This window comes from Alligator sinensis, unplaced genomic scaffold (assembly GCF_000455745.1).
Source record: "Alligator sinensis unplaced genomic scaffold, ASM45574v1 scaffold228_1, whole genome shotgun sequence".
NCBI lineage: Eukaryota > Metazoa > Chordata > Crocodylia > Alligatoridae > Alligator > Alligator sinensis.
In genome coordinates, this window is record NW_005842044.1 from 55,922 (window position 1) to 74,354 (window position 18,433).

At 43.2% G+C, this 18,433-nt stretch overlaps 1 long non-coding RNA gene across 1 annotated transcript in view; it reads left to right on the forward strand.

Annotated features, from left to right (window-relative positions):
• The window catches only part of LOC112550165, a 45,538-nt gene extending 29,629 nt beyond the window's left edge, over positions 1 to 15,909 (forward strand). Inside the window, exons 5-8 of the long non-coding RNA XR_003093842.1 lie at positions 3,729 to 3,855; positions 12,712 to 12,928; positions 14,122 to 14,250; positions 15,392 to 15,909. This is a non-coding gene — a long non-coding RNA (uncharacterized LOC112550165). The remainder of the gene's footprint in view (positions 1 to 3,728; positions 3,856 to 12,711; positions 12,929 to 14,121; positions 14,251 to 15,391) is intronic.
• Positions 15,910 to 18,433: the final 2,524 nt, after the last annotated feature.

Sequence of the window (18,433 nt, forward strand, 5' to 3'; positions counted from 1 at the left end):
AAGAGTGTGGGGACCTACAGTTGCATACGTTCTTACCCCGGGTAAAAGCAAGCTAAGCTGCCGTGGCTGATCCCTCTTTTACCCTGATCTTTACCTACTATGTTACCACTCTTCATGATATGTATGTCTTCACTGCAGTGTACCCAGCTAGCCTAACCTGAGAGTAAGTATGTACACGGCAAAGATGCATTCAAGCCGTACCTATGCTGCTAACTCATTTACTGTGGTGCTTCACTGACTGGCACAAGGGAACATCTCATGGTTTCTGGTGGTTCTCCAAGCTATCCTTCACTATTAAAACATTATGGAAGGATGTCTCTGTCCTTCCTAATCCCCTGTAAAGAAATATTCTTAGCCCTCCAGCCCAATAATTCATTTCCATCTTGGCCCCTCTAGACTTCCATCCATGGCCTTCATTCCGGGTGGAAATGTATGAATCTAGCTCACATCTGTTGGAACTGTTGTCAGTACTGCAACTCGTATTTTAGCCATAATGTTGTACGGGGTACACCACCATCAGTCATATTTATTACCTCTGTAATTCTCATTTTATATTCTGTGAATTCGCCAGTCATCTTTGGACTAAATGGTGCTGCACTATGGAGGAATCAGCCCCACTCGCTTCCTAGCAACAAACAAATGACTAAATACTTTGTCCTTCTTTGGGTTTTGGAGCTATTCTTTCTATCCCCCTATTTGTGGAGCATACAAGCCAGTTGCTGTATTGGTGTTACTTACTGTTGGCTTCACTAAAGAGCAGTGCTTTGACCAAGGTCCTCCCCTGGGTCCAGGTTACTAAGAAACTATCTGTAAAAGTAGTGATTTTCTCATTAACAGGATTGCTCAGGGACGGGCGTCTCAGAAGTTTAGGACAAACACACCCATCTCAGGAATATCATGTTTCTCTTGAAATGAGGCTATTTGGTGTGGTTGGCCTGGTAGACAATCAGATTGGCCTGTCTTGGTCTTGCTTTCCTCCTGCCTTGCTTTGTGTGAATTAACAATGATGAAACCTGAGGCTCAGACTCCCTGCATGCTGCATCTATCTACCAGCTCATTAGGCAGCTTGTCTTGTCTATCTGGTCTATGGTTGCAGTTGCAAGACATAGGTGAAGAGGGCAAATAAGGCAACTTTTTCCAGGGATAAGAGTCCTCTTCATATCTCTACACCACTAAGGAATATACTTGTTATGGAAAGAATATGACAAACTGTTTATATTTAACTTGTGATAGACCACATTCAGCATGGGCGTTGCAGCATAAATACTAACACTTCCTAACAGTTGCTTTTGTGCAGAACACTTTTTAATTTTATTCTGCTGTGTTAAGTTTCTCATTTGTATTCACGCTATAACACTAAAGGATCTCATCATCTTGTCTCTGACTGCTGGCATATATATATCTCGCGCAGTGACTGATACCCGGTTTTGAGAAACGTACAAGGCAAAATCACTTCTCCATCTCTCTGTGTTAATAGAGGAACCTTGGGGCTATTATTTGAATAGGAGCCATTAAGGCTCTCTACAGCATACCTAAGACACTGGTTCATAAAAGGCAGAAAGAAGTTTAGCTTTATGATTTGCTTTAAAAAGACTTAAGATGCTTCAAGAGGAAACTTTCTATTTAAATATTGTGTGAGATAGCTGTCATTGTTTTATTAGCTGGAGAAATCCCAGGCAGCCTATTTCCATAGCCTGTAGAGGATTCACACCTGTTGGATTGGGGTGGACAATCATGAGCCTTGTACTGGCCATGAACTTGGGGATGAACTAAACAGGGCTGGGCACAATGTCACTTTTGTCCTTTCAACACGTGTTCACAGATAAGACAGTGTTAGGGCAACTCTGACCTAAGTCTGTCCTTGGTCAGCCTAGCAGAACAGCCAGCCACTCTAATTACAGAGGGCATGGCTTTCAATGCTCATATTAATTTCTCATTCAGGAATTATATTATGGAACAGGCAGATGAAGTGCTCATATGGGCACACAGATGCAGAGCTCCCTGAGCTGGGTGATGCCGACAGATTGTACTCATGCAACGAGCTTTCCCTGAAGGGAGCTGGCGAGGGGGTGGACTCTCCCCTGCTTTCTGGGTCCTTCTCCCTCCCTCATACCCGATAATCAGGGCCAGAAATTATTTATAAATCACTTAGAAAATCTATGGAAGAAATTGGCTTTACGGACGGCCAAGATGATGCTTGACAGAAGGGAAGGACGGGTGGCGTCCAGAAGAAAGGCTGGGATAGTTGTTCTTCTACCTGGCGTTCTTCTATAACCTCATTACTATGATACCCAAGTACTTCACGATCACAATGTAAGCATCCCTCTGGGAGATAAGGATAGGGAATTGGAGGCCTACAGAGACGAGGAGGCAGATCCGAAAAAAGGACCTAAGTGTCCAAATTCTGATCCTGAAACTCCATGCTCAACTTCTGGGTAAACTTAGGAGCATCTTACGTAAGTGCCTCAGCTGTAAAGCTACCTGATTGCCTAAAGTTTAGCTCCTGCACATCCCCGGAAACACCTTAGTCCTCACAGTACTGGTGAGTTGGTGCCTATTACATGCCTAAATTAGATCAGGACCTACCTCTTAGACCTTAAACAGATGGGTCCTGTATACCAATACCTATTGCAGGAAGGCCACACACAAAAGCAGTAGTTGGAACTGTCTTTGACACAACTGGAAGAGGAAGAGTCACCCCCTCTTCTCTTTATAAACTAGCTCAGTGGTTACAGCACTCTCTTGGGACATGGGAAATCCAGATGAATTCAAACCTCAGCCTGAGAGCGTTCAAACCCACATCTCCCACTTCCTCCCTGGAGGGTGCCCCAACGTATTGGGCTACAGGTTATTTGGGGTGGGAACTGGGAACTCTTCCTCTTGGAGGCTGTTACACTTTGCAGAAACGGGTTCAAGATTTATTGAACTAAGTGGAAAGAAAGAGAAAGAGGAAGACAGCATGAGTCGGTTGTGTAGTGGTTAGAGTATGAACGTGGGAGAAGGCACCCCTGGTTCCTAGTTCCTACTTCAAGGACTATTTAATGTAACATTTCTGTATTGCAATTGAATTGAAAGAGGTCAAACCAAGAAAATGTGGGGAGGGGTTCCCTGCAAGAAAAAGAAAATCAGTGAAAGAAGAACATGCTTTTGCTTTTGTCAAAAAGGGGTTTTTTTTTCAAATATGAGTTTTGTTGAAAAAATCCAACTTGAAAACTAGAACTTATTTGAGCTTTGATAATATCTGCCCCAAAAACTCTGGCTTCTTGGTTGCTGGAAACTGAAATATTTTCAGTTTTTCATGTTTCTGGGGTTCTTCCCCACCATCAAAAATCTGAAAATTGTGGAAGAAAATAGAATTTTTTACATCATTTTCTGCTCTTTCCCCAAAATATTTTCCATTTCCAAAAAATGTTTCAGTGGTAAGTTTCTGATTGATTTTGTAATGTGGTTCTGTTCTGCAAATTGATTCAACACCTCCAGAGATGACTGAGTGGTCCAAGTTCAGGCCTTACATATAACTGCTCTAAAATCAATAAAGTCACGCTGAGCATGACTTTATGCCAGTATGTTTTAAGAACGGGCCTTAACTGACTGATTTCTTCCACACTGAGGGAGGATGTCATTTTTCATCAACAGAGGTTGGTTCAGCTGTCAAGGACAAAAACACTTTGCAGGGGAAAAGAACAATATCACTTTTTAATCGTTGGTGTTAATCTGTTTTTTTGTAGGAAGTTGTGCTGAGAAGTGTTTTGTCGAGAAGTTCTGCCGAGAAACAAAGCTGGGCTGTGCACCTCTGCAGAGTTTCTACCAAAGTACATTGATAGGTTCAGAGCGGAAGAGTGACTGCTTGCCAAGGTTGGGTATAGCTGGGTATTTGAGATGCTTATCCTGTCAGCTCTTTCAAATATCAATCTACTGTTCTGCAAAAGCTGATTTCCTATCTGCTGCTTATGGGTCAGAACGGGGCGCATTCTGGCAGGAGAGGTTAAGCAACAGGAGAGAGAGAGGCCTGGATAGTCTCTCACTCAGGTGCCTTGACCAATGCTTCTCCTCTCCCCCACTCTCCCCACATCACGGTAGGCACAAGGGAACAGATAGGAAGAACATGCCACAGTGGGGCTGTGCAGAGATAGACAGGAGCAAAATATCTGTGTGGCCCCTAGGTGGGCTGGGAAATGTGGGTGGAGCCAGAGGTGGTTTTATGGGAGGAGCCAAGAGAAGAGGTGTTAAATGGCATGCTGCCCCACCGGAAGGATACCAATAGGTGGGTGGAGAGGTTACAGGGCTGCTTCATGCTGCTTCAACTTGTCCTTGTTTCTTTCTTCTCAAGAGGACAAAGTCTTTGTCCCTGTGTCAGTAGTATTCTCTTCGGGGTTATTGGAGCTTTGCCTGTTTCAGGACGAAGTGCATTGTTGAAGATCTATAGGATTAGTAGAGATCACTGACATCTCTTGAACAAAACAGGGGTTTTTATTTAGAAATAGGCTTTTACGGGGAGTGGGGGGAAGGTTTTGTGAAACTCAATGTTCCTAAAGTTTTCTTGAAAAAAATGTTCACGCATTTCAGTAGTTACAAAGCTATTTTTACCCAAATCTATTTTTTAATCCATAAAGAGTTTCAATGATTAATTTCATAACAGTTTTTGCTCACATTTACAATAAAAATTGCTACCAGTTGGAATAAAATCTTTGGCAAAAAATGCCGAAACTTTGTAAATCAGACCCATATTAAGTAACACAAAATGGAAGGAATTTGAAGTTATACCATATATATGTGTGTGTGTGTGTGTGTATATATACTGTATATATTGAGATATATGTGTGTGTATACTGTATATATATATTTATGTATCTGTGTGTGTGTGTATCTGTGTGTGTGTGTGTGTGTGTATACTGTATATATATTGGTATATCTATATGTGTGCGTGTCTGTGGGATGAAGTAGGTTGTTGCCTATGAAAGCTCATGCCCCTCTGAACCAGTTAGTCTCTAAAATGTAACCCTGCCCTACCTTCTCCCTGATTTCACACTAACACAGCTAACCTGCCTCTCTTTTAAGTTGAAAGAATTGCCCAAATGTTGCTGCCTATGCATTCAAGTCTCAGGGTTAATGTTCTAAAATTGTGAAGGTACTTTTTTGAAAATATGACCCTACATCAGTTCCTCCCCATAGCTTTATTGTTGCTATTCATGGAGCGTAACAAGTAACAAGACTTTTCTAAAAATGAGGTGAGCCAGTTTAAAAGCTGCGGATGCATTAGGACATGTAAAGACAGCAGATGAAAAGTATGGTGTACACACCAGGATTATGGAGAACTGAACCAGGGGAATAAATTAAGTACAGCAAACCATTTTCAAAGGCCCACTGTTTGGAGTTAAGCACTTTCTAGTGTGACCTATATATTAATTCGGCATTGTCCACATGGCTGGAAATGAAAGAAGCACATTATTCCTTTTGAATGTAATGATACTATAGCAGAAAGTCATCCTTACAAGGTTAAACTAAGTCCTTGTTTTTCTGGCCTATTCTGTTGGCTCACGTCTGTATTTTCCAAACAGACCACGATGACTTTCTTGCTCCAGTTTTAATGACATATCCAGAGGGGTTTTGTATGTTTGTTTTTTGCATGTGTAAAAAAATTTGTTGCATTTGTGTCAAAATGTATTGTAGAGTTGCTGGTTATTCAGGTTCACACGTGTCTCCAGAAAGCTTGTAGCATACAGAGTGGCTATTAAAAATATGAGAGCATATTTGCAGAGCAGAATGAAAAAGGATTCAAGGAGAATAGGCTATGGTGGATCTGTGAGCTAGAGCAAAACACTGTCAACTCCTTGAACAATATATTTGATATTAGACTTTGCTGACTTCCTCTAACTCTGCTTTGACTTGGTCTCCCACAATGTGCTCATGGTAAATTTGGGGAGCTGCGACATCAATAACCCAATTTTTCTGGTGGCTAGGAAACTGGCTCCGGGGCAGGACCCAGAGAGTAATGATAGATAGATAGATAGATAGATAGTCAACATGGCGCTTCGTGACCAGTGGCCTCCCTTAGAGTTCAGTACTCAGACTAGTACTTTTTAACATATTCATTAATGATTTGGATTTGGGTGTTAACAGCAGACTGGCAAAGTTCACAGATGACACCAAATGATGCAGGACTGTGGCCATGCTGGAGAAAAGGCTGAGGATACAGGCTGACCTGGACAGGCTCACAAGGCAGATCAAAACCTGATGATGTTCAATACCGAGAAGTGCAAAGTGCCTCAGCTGGGGAGAAACAACCCACAAAATATTTACAGGCTCAACAGTGCTACACTTATTAGCACCGCAGCCGAAAGGACCTGGGGGGCTTGATAGACCATACAATGAACACGAGGCACTAATACGATGCCGTAGCCAGCAAAGAAAACAAAGCAATGGCATGTATCTACTGATGCATCTCAGACAAGACTAAGGATGTCATCCTCCTGCTTTACTCGGCCTTGGTGAGGATGTAGCTAAAGTACTGCATCCAGTTCTGGGCACTTCACTTCAGGAAGGATGTGGGGACGCTTGAGAGGGTCTGGAGGAGGGCTACACGTGTGGTCCGAGGTATGGAGAGCAGGCCATACAATGAGAGGCTGAGAGACATGGGTCTCTTCAGCCTGGAGAAGAGAAGACTCAGAGGGGACTTGGTGGCAGCTTTTAAGTATACAAGGGGCATATATCAGGGACTGGGAGAACATCTGTTCACCAGGGATTCCCAGGGGAAGACTAGGACTAATGGGCATAAATTGCTAGAAGACCGCTTTAGATTAGACATAAGGAAAAACTTCTTTACAACTTGAGCATCCTGGGTCTGGTGGTACAATTGCCTACTCTGCATATCTTCAAAAACATCTGGACACTCATGTTGCTGGGGTCAGCTGTCCCAAGTGTCTTTCCTGCCCGAGTACAGGGCGGCTGGACCTGGTGATCTTGAGAGGTCCCTTCCAGCCCCTAACATCTATGCATCTCTGCTCTCAGGAACTCACTTCTATTCCAGGGTGGGAGATAGATTCTGGAGTTCAAGCACACCTTCTTGAAGGTGCCACTAATTATGAATATCATAGAAATCAGCTCTGACTGCTGAAATATAGGGGACCAAAGCATTTTGGCCCCCAACCTATGGATGAGCTAAGCCCAGACCATTTTTATGTCTCTACACAAATTCTAGAGCCATCCACACTCCAACCTGTAATGCATTGAGGCTTGTTGCCTTTCAAGGGCAGCTGCTGGTCTGGGGCACAGCAACAAGAAACACTGACCCCCTTCTGGGAACAGCTTCTTGTAAAGCACCTGCCAGTCTCTGCCTTATCTTTCCTCCATCACTGCTTTGCCAGTGTTTCTTGACTGGAAAATGCTAATTGATGTATCCGTGGCCAGATGGGAACAGAAATGGATCATCTTACTCCTCTGCTAGCCTTTCTTCAGGTTCTTTATCATTATTACCAGGGAACTGTAGAAGAGCTGGGGACAAAAAACGTGAATGCAATGAAATGCAATTCACAGTAGTAGTACTCGTGGTAAAACCCAGACTAGACTGATAGGCTGTCTTCACATACCAATACGCATTGCTGCTGAAAAAGAAATCCCCATCTACAAAGCAGCTAGAAACGATAGGCTTCTGACTACTTCCTCAGATAAAAAGAGGTTCAAAGGCTTGTCAGTACTGAGCTACAGAGGCAGGTCTTGTGTATCTGACAGCATCTGTGTGATGGGGGTGGGGGGAGAGGTAGATGAGAGAGAGGAAAGATTAGGCAGAGAGGAAAGGCATGAGGCAGTCAGGCAAAGAGAGATTGAAACACAAATTGATTGAATGACAAGTGATCTGGAAACAGGTACAGATGAGGAGACAGGGGAAGTGAAGGGAAGCAGAAGTTGTGGAACAAATGAGCAGGAAGCATCAAAGGAAAGAACAGGCAGAAGGAAGCAAAGGTACCAACAAAATGAATGAAGATAGAACAAGAGGGGGGTTGGAGGTGGGGGGGAGCAAGGAAAGTTAAATCTCAATTTGCAGTGGAGTACATCATGGTTGGCAAAGCAAGAGGTAAATGCTCTCTGTCTTGCTCGCCAGGGAGAATGTTTGACACAGGTGTTTGCCGCCTTTGCAAGGACGGCCGAGGAGTTATCCGGGGGGTGTGTTGAGGCTGAGCTCAGCTGGAGTGAATGACTGTCAGAGACTTCATTAGGGAAGCAAACTCAACGAGCATCTCTCTTTTTCAGGGATTGGACTGATCTCAGAAACAAGGTGTGATAGGAGCCCTTTAGTTGTTGGTTGTGTTTTTTTTTTTGGGGGGGGGGGGGGGTTGGTTTATTTGAACCTCGAAACAATGGGTGTTTTGATGTCTTCTTCATGCACACCTGATTCTCACAGAAAATACCCAAAGAAACTGAAAGACGAAACCAAACTCATCAGGCAGATGGTGAAGGCTGACAGTTTTTTTTTCCCTTTTACAGTTAATTAAGTTTGCAAGGAGAGGGAGACTAATGGGGGCTTTGCTCTCTTAAAAAAATAGCCTTAAGAAATTTGAAATTTTCTCATGCCGCAACTATGCTCTCATGTTTTATCCTTATTATGTGACCATGTAACTATTACATTAAAGAAGACTGATGCCAAAACTCTCTATTTTAGAGGGGAAAATGGTTTCTTGAGGAAGCATTACACACACAAACACACACACACACACTTTTAATTGAAGACAATGGTCTACCTGAGTGGCTTCTATCAGCCCTGGCCACCATTAGCTCATTTGGCCAGTCTGGTGGGTTAAACTCATCAGATGCTTTATCTATTGTGTCACCACCCTCCCTATGCTGAAACAGTCCCGCTACATTCTTAAACACAAGGGGATACTTGGAGAGAGCTACTGGGTGGCACATGTATCATCCACGAATCCTCAGCCTAGTTTGGAAGGTCTACTAATGCAATAGGAAGATTTTTAACATTCGAGTTCTTATGAAATACTTCATTGAAATGTCCTCTACTCCCTTCATCCCACCCTTCCTACCACTTTAAGAAGAAGGGAAAAGCCACCTTACAATTCCTCACATGGAAGAATGGCTGTTTTATCCCTTCTGGAAGGTCCACCCTTTAGCCCAACCTGAATGCTGGTTGCTTCCAGCCTGCACAGGTATGTTGCTAATGTCCACCATCCCAACTCCTGAATACTTACAAAGTGGAGGCATATTTCATGCTAAAAGTAGACCTAGCTTCCTGGCTCTGAACCAGCTGACCTCTGCAGATGAGAGGGTTCTTACCTGGCTCTAAATTTTATGACTGGCCCTTATATCTATAAAATGGACTGATCCTAAACTGTAACTCTGAGCACTAATATACAGTAAGAGAGGTCAGCTGACCTTTATCATTGGATCATAGGAAAATCAGGCCGGAAGAGACCTCATGAGGTCATGTAGTCCCGTGTTTCCCAACTTTTTCCAGCCCAAGGCACACCTACATGAATAAAAATGTTCTGTGACACACCTGTTAAGGCATTCCCCATCCCCAGACTTATGAACTCATTGTGGCTCATTGCCATGACACAGCTGTTCAGAGCCTCACAAACTGCGCATCCCCCACAGCCAACACATGTGCAGTAGATGAATTTCCTTCTGCTCGGCTGGTTCTCCCTCTCCCCCACAGCCAACACATGTGCGAGTCTTCTGTGAATATCTCATCACTGAGGCTTATTCGTTAGCACTGGGTGGCTGGAGAACTTTCTTCTCTTTATTCTAAAATTCTCATGGCACACCAGGGAGCTTTTCATGGCACGCTGGCGTGCCGTGGCACACCGGGTAAAAAGCACTGATCTAGCCCATCCCCTTGCTCGTGGTGGGTTCATTCCTGATTAAACCATCCCAGTCATGGGTTGTATGAGCCCATCTCTGTTTCACATATAAAATCTTTGTAGGTATAACTATAGCCAGGAAGTGCATCGCTATGGTGACATAGCTGGTGATCATGTGTAGACACACATGATCATTACGTTGCCGTAGTGTGCTGCACAGCAAAGTAGTATGCTGCTACGTCACTGGAGGGCAAGGTGTAGCTGCGCCCTGCTTGTTTTGCATTTTATACATGTGGAACTCCATTTTTTGCTAGACTGTAGAGGAATCTAAAGCAGCAGGATGGGAGGCATTTCAGTATTTAATGGCATTGATATTTAATGCCTTAAATATGCCAATGACCGTTTCATATTTGAAGGATGAAAAGAAACTTGTATTTCTGTCCATCTCAGGCTGTCAGAAGACTGAGTCCAGTGTCTGCAAGCTTGATAAGCAAGTTTGCCACAACATTTTAACTGTTATTAATATTATATGTCTCAATATGAATGTGTAAGCTTTTAAAAATAAGTATATAGGATTCAAAAATCCTGTTAAAGTCAATGAAAAGATACCCATTTTCCCCCAGGGGTTTCTGAATTAAACACATTCAGGTAGTTATTTTGCATTATTTCATTGGTATGAGATTGCACAAAAATTAGTATGATTGCACAGGGATGGTGGGTCACCCTAAGTGAGTCCAATGATATCTTTGTTCAGCATCCCGTCCTCATCCATTGTATATACCTTTTTAACAGAAAACTGTATTTTGTACTTATTTCAGGAAGCCTCTGTTTCTGATATTTTTTTTTTTTTTTTTTTTGCCCTGTAAAGACTCAAGGCAAACTATTTTGAAGGGAAGAAAAAGAAGACATTTGAAAACTTCAGAGAAGCTGTCTAAAATAGCCTATTTATAAAAATTCACAGCTCTATACCGATCTCTTGGCATCCTCCAGTGCTAAAAGCAAGTCAATTGTTGTGCATCCCACTGGAAAATTTGCTAATCTTCTTTTGTAAATTGTAGAAAACTCTAATTCTAGCCATGCAGGCTTGCTACAGCAGAGACTTCAAACAGGTCATTGTTCAAGGTCTGAATATTCTTCATACTGCACCACAGTCTGTGATTATGTTAGTGGAGATTTCATGCTCTGGAGGACAGAAGAAAAGTTTTAGTGATAGGTTCACTTTCCTGGGAGGTGCTCAGTGATTTATAATGCTGGAAGCCATCCTAGCAGCAACTGAATGTGGGAGGAGTATCATAGAATCATAGAAAAAGGTGAATTGGTTAAAGGAGCTTGAGAAATGTCATTTATCAGATGGTTTCTCATTTTGTCACATGGATCACCAGCACATTATAACTGGTGCACAGTGGGGCCTCAGTCCAAATCTAGGCACTATAGCAATATGGCTAAACTAATCCAGAGTAACAATTTAGTGTCATTCACCTTTCCAGGGACATGATTTACATACTTTATTTCACAATGTTAATTTGCATTATTGTTGTTGTGGTTGTTACATTCATTTTTCTGCTCTTCCAAAGAATAAAAAGCAGTCACAGAGGAAAAGAATACAGAATTACAGGCAAGCTTTAGGCACTTAGGCTAAGTACAGACAGTCAAAAAGCCCAAGGCTGAATCGATTCAATCTTTGCAGGTTAGTCTAAACTGCATAGATTGAACTGATAAGCAAGTGAACAGACATTTACTTTTGATTCCAGAAATGCAGCCACATGCCTGCAGAATGGCTCAATCCAGGAGCCGGGGGGTGCTAGAGCATACCTCCCTGCTCTGCTGCAGCAGACAGCTTGGGCCAAGGCTAGCCTGCCCACCCTAGGGGGGGGGGGGGGTGTTGCGAGTGAGGTACAATGCATCCTGGGCTGCTGGAGAAATATGAGTTCATTTGAATCTGGGACAGACATTCAATAAACCAATTTCACCTAAATCAGTTAAGTCTGATACTGCATCCATCCAGGTTTATCTTTAACTGGTTTTGGCCATTTTGAAAGCAGTTTATGTGCACTGAACTTCTGTCGTGTTACAGATCTGAACCAGTTTCTGATCACTTGCATCGGTTTATGTGCAATTTCTGTCCCTAGCCTATGTGGTACTGTGAAATCTAGTGTACTAGTACACTCTTAAAATCATCTACAAAGCATGATTCACTAATAGAATACTTAACCTTAGCTTATTAAAACTAAATTATGCTATAAGTACATGGAGTATACAGGGAGGGAGGGAGGCAAAAGATCAGCCTCTCTGCTCAGAGTAGGGACAAGGGGATAGTCAGCCTGCAGAAGGTTGCCAACCTTTGATATGCAGTGTTCATACTATTTAATTCTTAAGCAACCTCCTATTTTTAAAAATCACATAAGAAACCTTATCTTGTTTCCAGTGAAGCCTGTGGCAAAGTATTTATGTGTCTATACATACTCGTGGGCATGGATTGATAGATTTTAAGGTCAAACAGGACACAGTAGGTCTTCTATTCTGACTTCCTTTATAACAGGATACATATAATTGTATCCAGCTACTCTTATATTGAGCTCAGTGATTTGTGTTTGAATACAGCATGTCTCCTAGGAAGGCACAGCCTTAACACGAAGAGCTCAAGAAGAGGCAGAATCCACTTATGGCCTTCATAGTTTGTTCCAGTAGATAGCATTAAAAATCTGTCCTTGTTGCTTGGTATGTTTAATGATATATTCAAATAAAACCCAGAAAAAATAATGAAACTCTGTAAGATGAAGAAAGAGCTTGATGGAACTTGGTAAATTTTCATCCTCAAATTATGGTAGATGCTAAATGTACACCATGACATGGTTCTACATTGAAACATTAAACACTTGCTTTTCTGCCTTTCTTTTTTTAGACTCTCTCATTAAAATAACTGGGATATGGAGGAGCAAAATAAATAAATGTACAAGAACTTAGAAGCCAAAAAAATGCACCGTTCACAGATGACTCAAGGGGAGAAAACGCACATGTATAACGGCAATTTTCATGCCAATGGAACAGAGTACCAACTAGTTTAGACTTACAGAGGTCTGGAGGGGTTGCAGCTTTTTGTGCATAGAAATAGGTAATAGGTAAGTCTGACAACAATGCATTTCATTTATAGACTCTCTCATGGGTGCTGTGGTACCCAACAGTTTCCCATACTCAGCTTACTACAACTCCTGTACCAAAGAAGGTGGGGGAAGTTAATGCAGCACATTAAAAAAAAATGCTTGCATTGGTACAACTATATTCCCCACTGCCTGAACAGTCTTTGCTTAGAGAATAAGGTTGTCTGGGAGCCAGGAGAGAGAGCCATTCTGGAAGCCCACTGCTTTAAGGGAATGTGGAAACCACGCTATAGCCACACACGATCATCCAATTTAGAGCCCCGTGGCTACATCATTTATTGTAGAGGACAGCAGCATTGTTAGGTCCTGGGGCAGGAACTGTCTCTTCACGTATGCCTTGGTAGCACTTAGTGCAGCAGTCTCACCTGGGGCTTCTAGGCATGACAGCAATGCAAATAAAAATAATGAGGCCCCAGTCCTGCTGCGCTGATGCCCATGGACATTGTGCTATTGACTTGGAAATGGGTCAGCGCCCCGGTGAGAATTATAACCGTTTTCTTATAAGGCAATTCTGACAACCCAATAATACGCCAAGCATGGAAAGTGCAGGCTTGCTTGCATAATGGAATATCAGGGCAAGGCATATATACAATAATTATTTAACAAAAAATAGCAGCACGAAAATAGGCTGGATTGTAAATGAGCTACATAAAATTAACAGACCCAGGTCCTATTGAGAATGTATGCTCTGAATATTTCTAGCTATATTTACAGAAGAACTCTTGTTTCTCGTCCTCCAGGCTTTAAAGTTATTAACCTACTCATTATGCCAAATATATTTTGTATAAGAGATAACATAAACCTTCCTTCATTTAAACGGATTACTAGAATTAAATACTACATTTCAACAGAATTTAAAAGGAGCACCAAAGCAAGATAATACTTCCACCTATGTGGCAGAGAATCATTTATTAAATTCTGCCTATGAAATAGCTATAGATTCCAGCTTAAAATGTACAAATCATTAGAGCTGACAGCAGCAGTCTTTAGAAATGATCCAACTGGGTTTAATGTGAAAATAATTTGTGTAGCTAGCTATTACTCTGTACATCAAGCACTCAGGTTTTAGTTCTGTTGGGTTATTAAAAACATCTCTAAACTAAGGTGCCAGATTTACTGTAATAATATTAACAGCTCTCATTATTGTGTCACAGCACTGGACTATACAACGTATTTTCAAGGAAGGAGATAAGCCCCATAAAAGCATATTTGTGGCTTGCAGAGAAAATAATTCCCTCCAGGTGGTAGCATCACTTTCTTCCAATGATCCATATTATGAAAAGGTAACATTTGGAATATAACCTGGTTGTCTTGACAAATGGGATCCATTACTGAACGGTGTGAATTATGGGTGTGAATTAAATACAAAGAGTCCAGAAGGTAGCTGAAAGCCTATAAGAAACATGTTTCTGTGGCCAAATCTGGTTGTCCTAGCTGGTTAAAAATAGCGGCAGGTTCTTTAGGGCATGCCTCCCAGAATCTATGCAGGCTATCCCAGCTTCCTTCCCCTTCATGAGCAGGAAGGATTCAAGTAAAGCAGTGGTGTCACTGGTCTCATTACACTATACCCAATGCAAGGCCTTTGTATAAAAATTACCCATGCTAATGCTTCTGTCAGCAGCAGAGCAGCTGAGTGTTGTCATAGATGTCCTCTAAAGAAGGAGAATTGCTTTAACAGTTCTGGAATACACTGCTGCACACTCAGGTGTAAGCTTGCCTTTCTGCAGACCAGGGCCGGACATAGGCATGGGCAAAATGGGCATCTGCCTGGGGCCCGAACAGAAAGGGGGCCCCAAAATGGTGAAAATAATGATTATTATTATCATTATTTCTGGTGAAGGGGGGCCCAATACTAAAAGTTTTTCCAGGGCTGCTAGGAGTCTAGGTACAGTGCTGCTGCAGACACCCCCAAAATGCTCTGTGAAAAATCTGCTGCTGTGCAGAAGTGCTAAACCGTGGAGCCTGCCTGCCTCTCCCATGGCTGGGGGCTGAGCTGCCGGCTGGGACCAGGTAAGGAAGGGCAAAATGTATCCCGGTGTGTTTTTCAATTGTTACTGCTCTGGGAGGAAAACTGAGAGCAGAATTTTGCTCTCAGCTTAACTCTGACGGACCATTTCTTGCTTGGGTGTTATTTGTTTTATAAGCACCTAGATCTAAAACTGCACTCTCCAGTTCGGGTGACTTCCTATATTCATGTATTGATTTATTCCCACCTCTAGCTCATTTGTTCCAGCTTCTATAGCAGCTCATCCTCTTGCCATAGTAAATTTTAGATGCCTTGGAGTAAAATGTACCTACTCCTTGCCAAGTGCTGATAGAAAAGTCCTTTGCTATTCTATGTCCAAACATAGCCTTGCTTATCTAGGAGAGTGGCTTTCATCCTCTGCTGTCTGATGGGCTGTGACAATTTCCTTCGCATTTCAGGTGATGAACTGCAGTACACGTGGTATCCAGAAATAGCCTGACTGCCTTCCAGCAAAATGTTATTGCCCTGATAAAACTAATAAAAATCCCAATAGTGGTCTCCCCGCTGTAGATTCTACCTCACACTTAAGGTGAATGTACATCCGAGGTTGTAGGAACAGCCATCTGTTCAACCTACATCATGCCAGTATTGAAGGGTATTAAATTACTCGGACAATCTAATTTCAGTAATTTACGGAGCTGGTGGCCATCAATAAGAAATGTGCTGGAGTAAACATGAAAGAAAGAAGACGATGCTAAGGTCAGCCATGTGATATCCTCCTTCGTAAGGTGTATGTGCTACAGTGCTCTTTGGTATCTTGTACCTCTTTTAGCCGGGTGATAAATATTTGAACCAATCACTTTATGTTGTTTTTTTCTGTGGAAAGCAAAATCAATCTTGAAGATGGGCTTTGTTCTGGAGCCTACATCCAAGTTGGCCTGCTTCTTACATTTCAAACGAATAAAAATTTAAAGACTGCAGACCAAATCCTTCTTTTGGTGATGTTGGTGCAAAGGTAGAATGACCCCATTAAAGTCAGTTAAATTACTCTGGAATTGAGCCAGTGTAACCCAGAAGAGGTTTTGCCCTGCTTAAAGAATAAGTGGTATATCTAATTCAGTTTGCAATGGTATAACTTTGAAGGGGACAGTCTAAACCTAGACAGCAAAAAGCCAGCCCAGGAAACCTTACAGGCCCATCTCAAGTGGGCTGAGCATGGAGACAGGACATCTCAATCTGCCTCTGCTATTCACTTACTGCCAACCTCATGTCTCTTAGCTTCAGGTTTCTCATCTGTTCACAGCAATACAGATGGACTGTAGGGCTTAATTAGTTCATATTTGCACAATGACACATCACAGCTGCTGGGAAAACAGGACTCTTAGCAGGCTGTTGTGCTTGGATTGCACCTATATGATCTAAGCTCCATGAATATGAATAGGCTGTGGCACTCTGGTTGGTCTCTTTGGCTCACTTCTAGGCACTTCCATGGAAATAGCACTCTATATTCCAGCCAACCTAAGCCTGGTGAACCATGGCATCACCATGTACCTGTGCACAATGTTTTTTTGTGTCAGTTTTTTTGAGTGTGGCAACTTAGACCACCTCTGATGTATTTTAGTTTGGTCATGGCAAATTGTCCCATTATGGACAAAGAAAATCTGTCATATGTACATGTCCAGGAAGGCAGCACAGGGCGGCTGGGTGTGCTGGTAGCTGGAGAAAGCAGCAGGGATGGCACACGGGATGCTGGAAGCCTGGGCAGGCTTGTGGAAGCTGAGGCTGTGGGTCCTTTACTAAATGGGGGATGCAGCGTAGTGACAGAGGATGCAGAAAAGGCTGAAGTGCTCAGTGCCTTTTTCATCTCAGTCTTCACAGGCAAGGTCAGCTCCCAGACTACTGCACCGGGCAGCACAGTTTGGGGAGCAGGTGACCAGTGAACTGTGGCAAAACAGGTTAGGGACTATGTAGAAAAGCTGTACATGTACAAGGCCATGGGGTCAGACTGGATGCAACCAAGTGTACTAAAGGAGTTGGCCAATGTGATTGCAGAGCCATTGGCCATCATCTTTGAAAACTCATGGTGATTGGGAGAGGTGCCAGACAACTGGAAAAGGGGAAATATAATGCCTGTCTTTAAAAAAGGAAAGGAGGAGAATCCAGGGCACTACAGACCAGTGGGGGCCTCACCTGAGTTGCTGGAAAAATCATGGAGCAGATCCTCAAGGAATCCATCTCGAAGCACTTGGAGGAGAAGAAGGGGATTAGGAACAGTCAGCATGGGTTCCCCAAGGGCAAGTCATGCCTGACCAACCTGACTACCTTCTATGGTGAGATGACTGGCTCTGGATGCAGGAAGACCAGTAGATGTGGTATACCTTGACTTTAGCAATGCTTTTGATATGGTCTCCCACAATGTTCTTGCAAGCAAGCTAAGGAAATATGGGTTGGATTAATGGACTGTACGGTGGATAGAAAACTGGCTGGATCATTGGGTTCAGAGGCTAGTAATCAATGGCTCAATGTCTAGTTGAGCCATTGTCATGCTGATATCATGTGGAATACTCCAGGGGTTGGTTTGGGGCCAGTTTTGTTCAATATTTTCATCACTGACCTGGAAGATGGGATAGAGAGCACGCTCAGCAAGTTTGGAGATAACACCAAGCTGGGGGAAGTAGAAGATATGCTGGAGGGTAGGGCCAGGATTCAGAAAGAATTCAACTAATTAGGCAATTGGATCAAAAGAAATCTCATGAGGTTCAGTAAGGAGAAGTGCAAAGTCCTGCACTTAGGATGAAACAATCCTATGCAGCAGTACAGCCTGGGGACTGACTGGCTAAGAAGCAGATCTGCAGAAAGGGACTTGGGAGTTACAGTTGACAGTAAGCTGAATGTGAGCCAACAGTGTGCCCTTGTTGCGAAGAAGGTTAATGGCATACTGGGCTGCATTAGTAGGAGCATTGCCAGCAGATCGAGCGAAGTGATTATTCTTCTCTGTTCAACACAGGTGAGGCCACATCTGGAGTGCTGGGTCCAGTTTTGGGCCCCCCCACTACAGAAAGGATGTGGACAAATTGGAGAGAGTCCAATGGAGGGCAACAAAAGTGGTGAGGGGGTTGGGGCACATGACTGATGAGGCGAGGCTGAGGGAACTGGGCTTATTTAGCTTGCAGAAGAGAAGACTGAGGGGGATTTAATAGCAGCCTTCAAGTGCCTGAAAGGGGATTCAAAAGAACATTGGAGATGTGTAGGGGATGTATGTGGGTGCATGTGCACCCCCAGAGATCAGCCGTGCACCCCCTCGAAGTGCCAGCTGCGAAACTGGAAGTGATGGCAGAAGTTCACTTCCAGCTTTGCCGGTGGCTAGGCGATTGGCCACTGGGGCACCCCTCTCCCCTCCCCCGCCTCCCCATTCGGTGATTGGTCATGGGAGGGACCCTCCTTCCCCCCCCCCCCATTAGCGATTAGTGGTTGGATCCTGCCCCCATTGGCAATCTGGT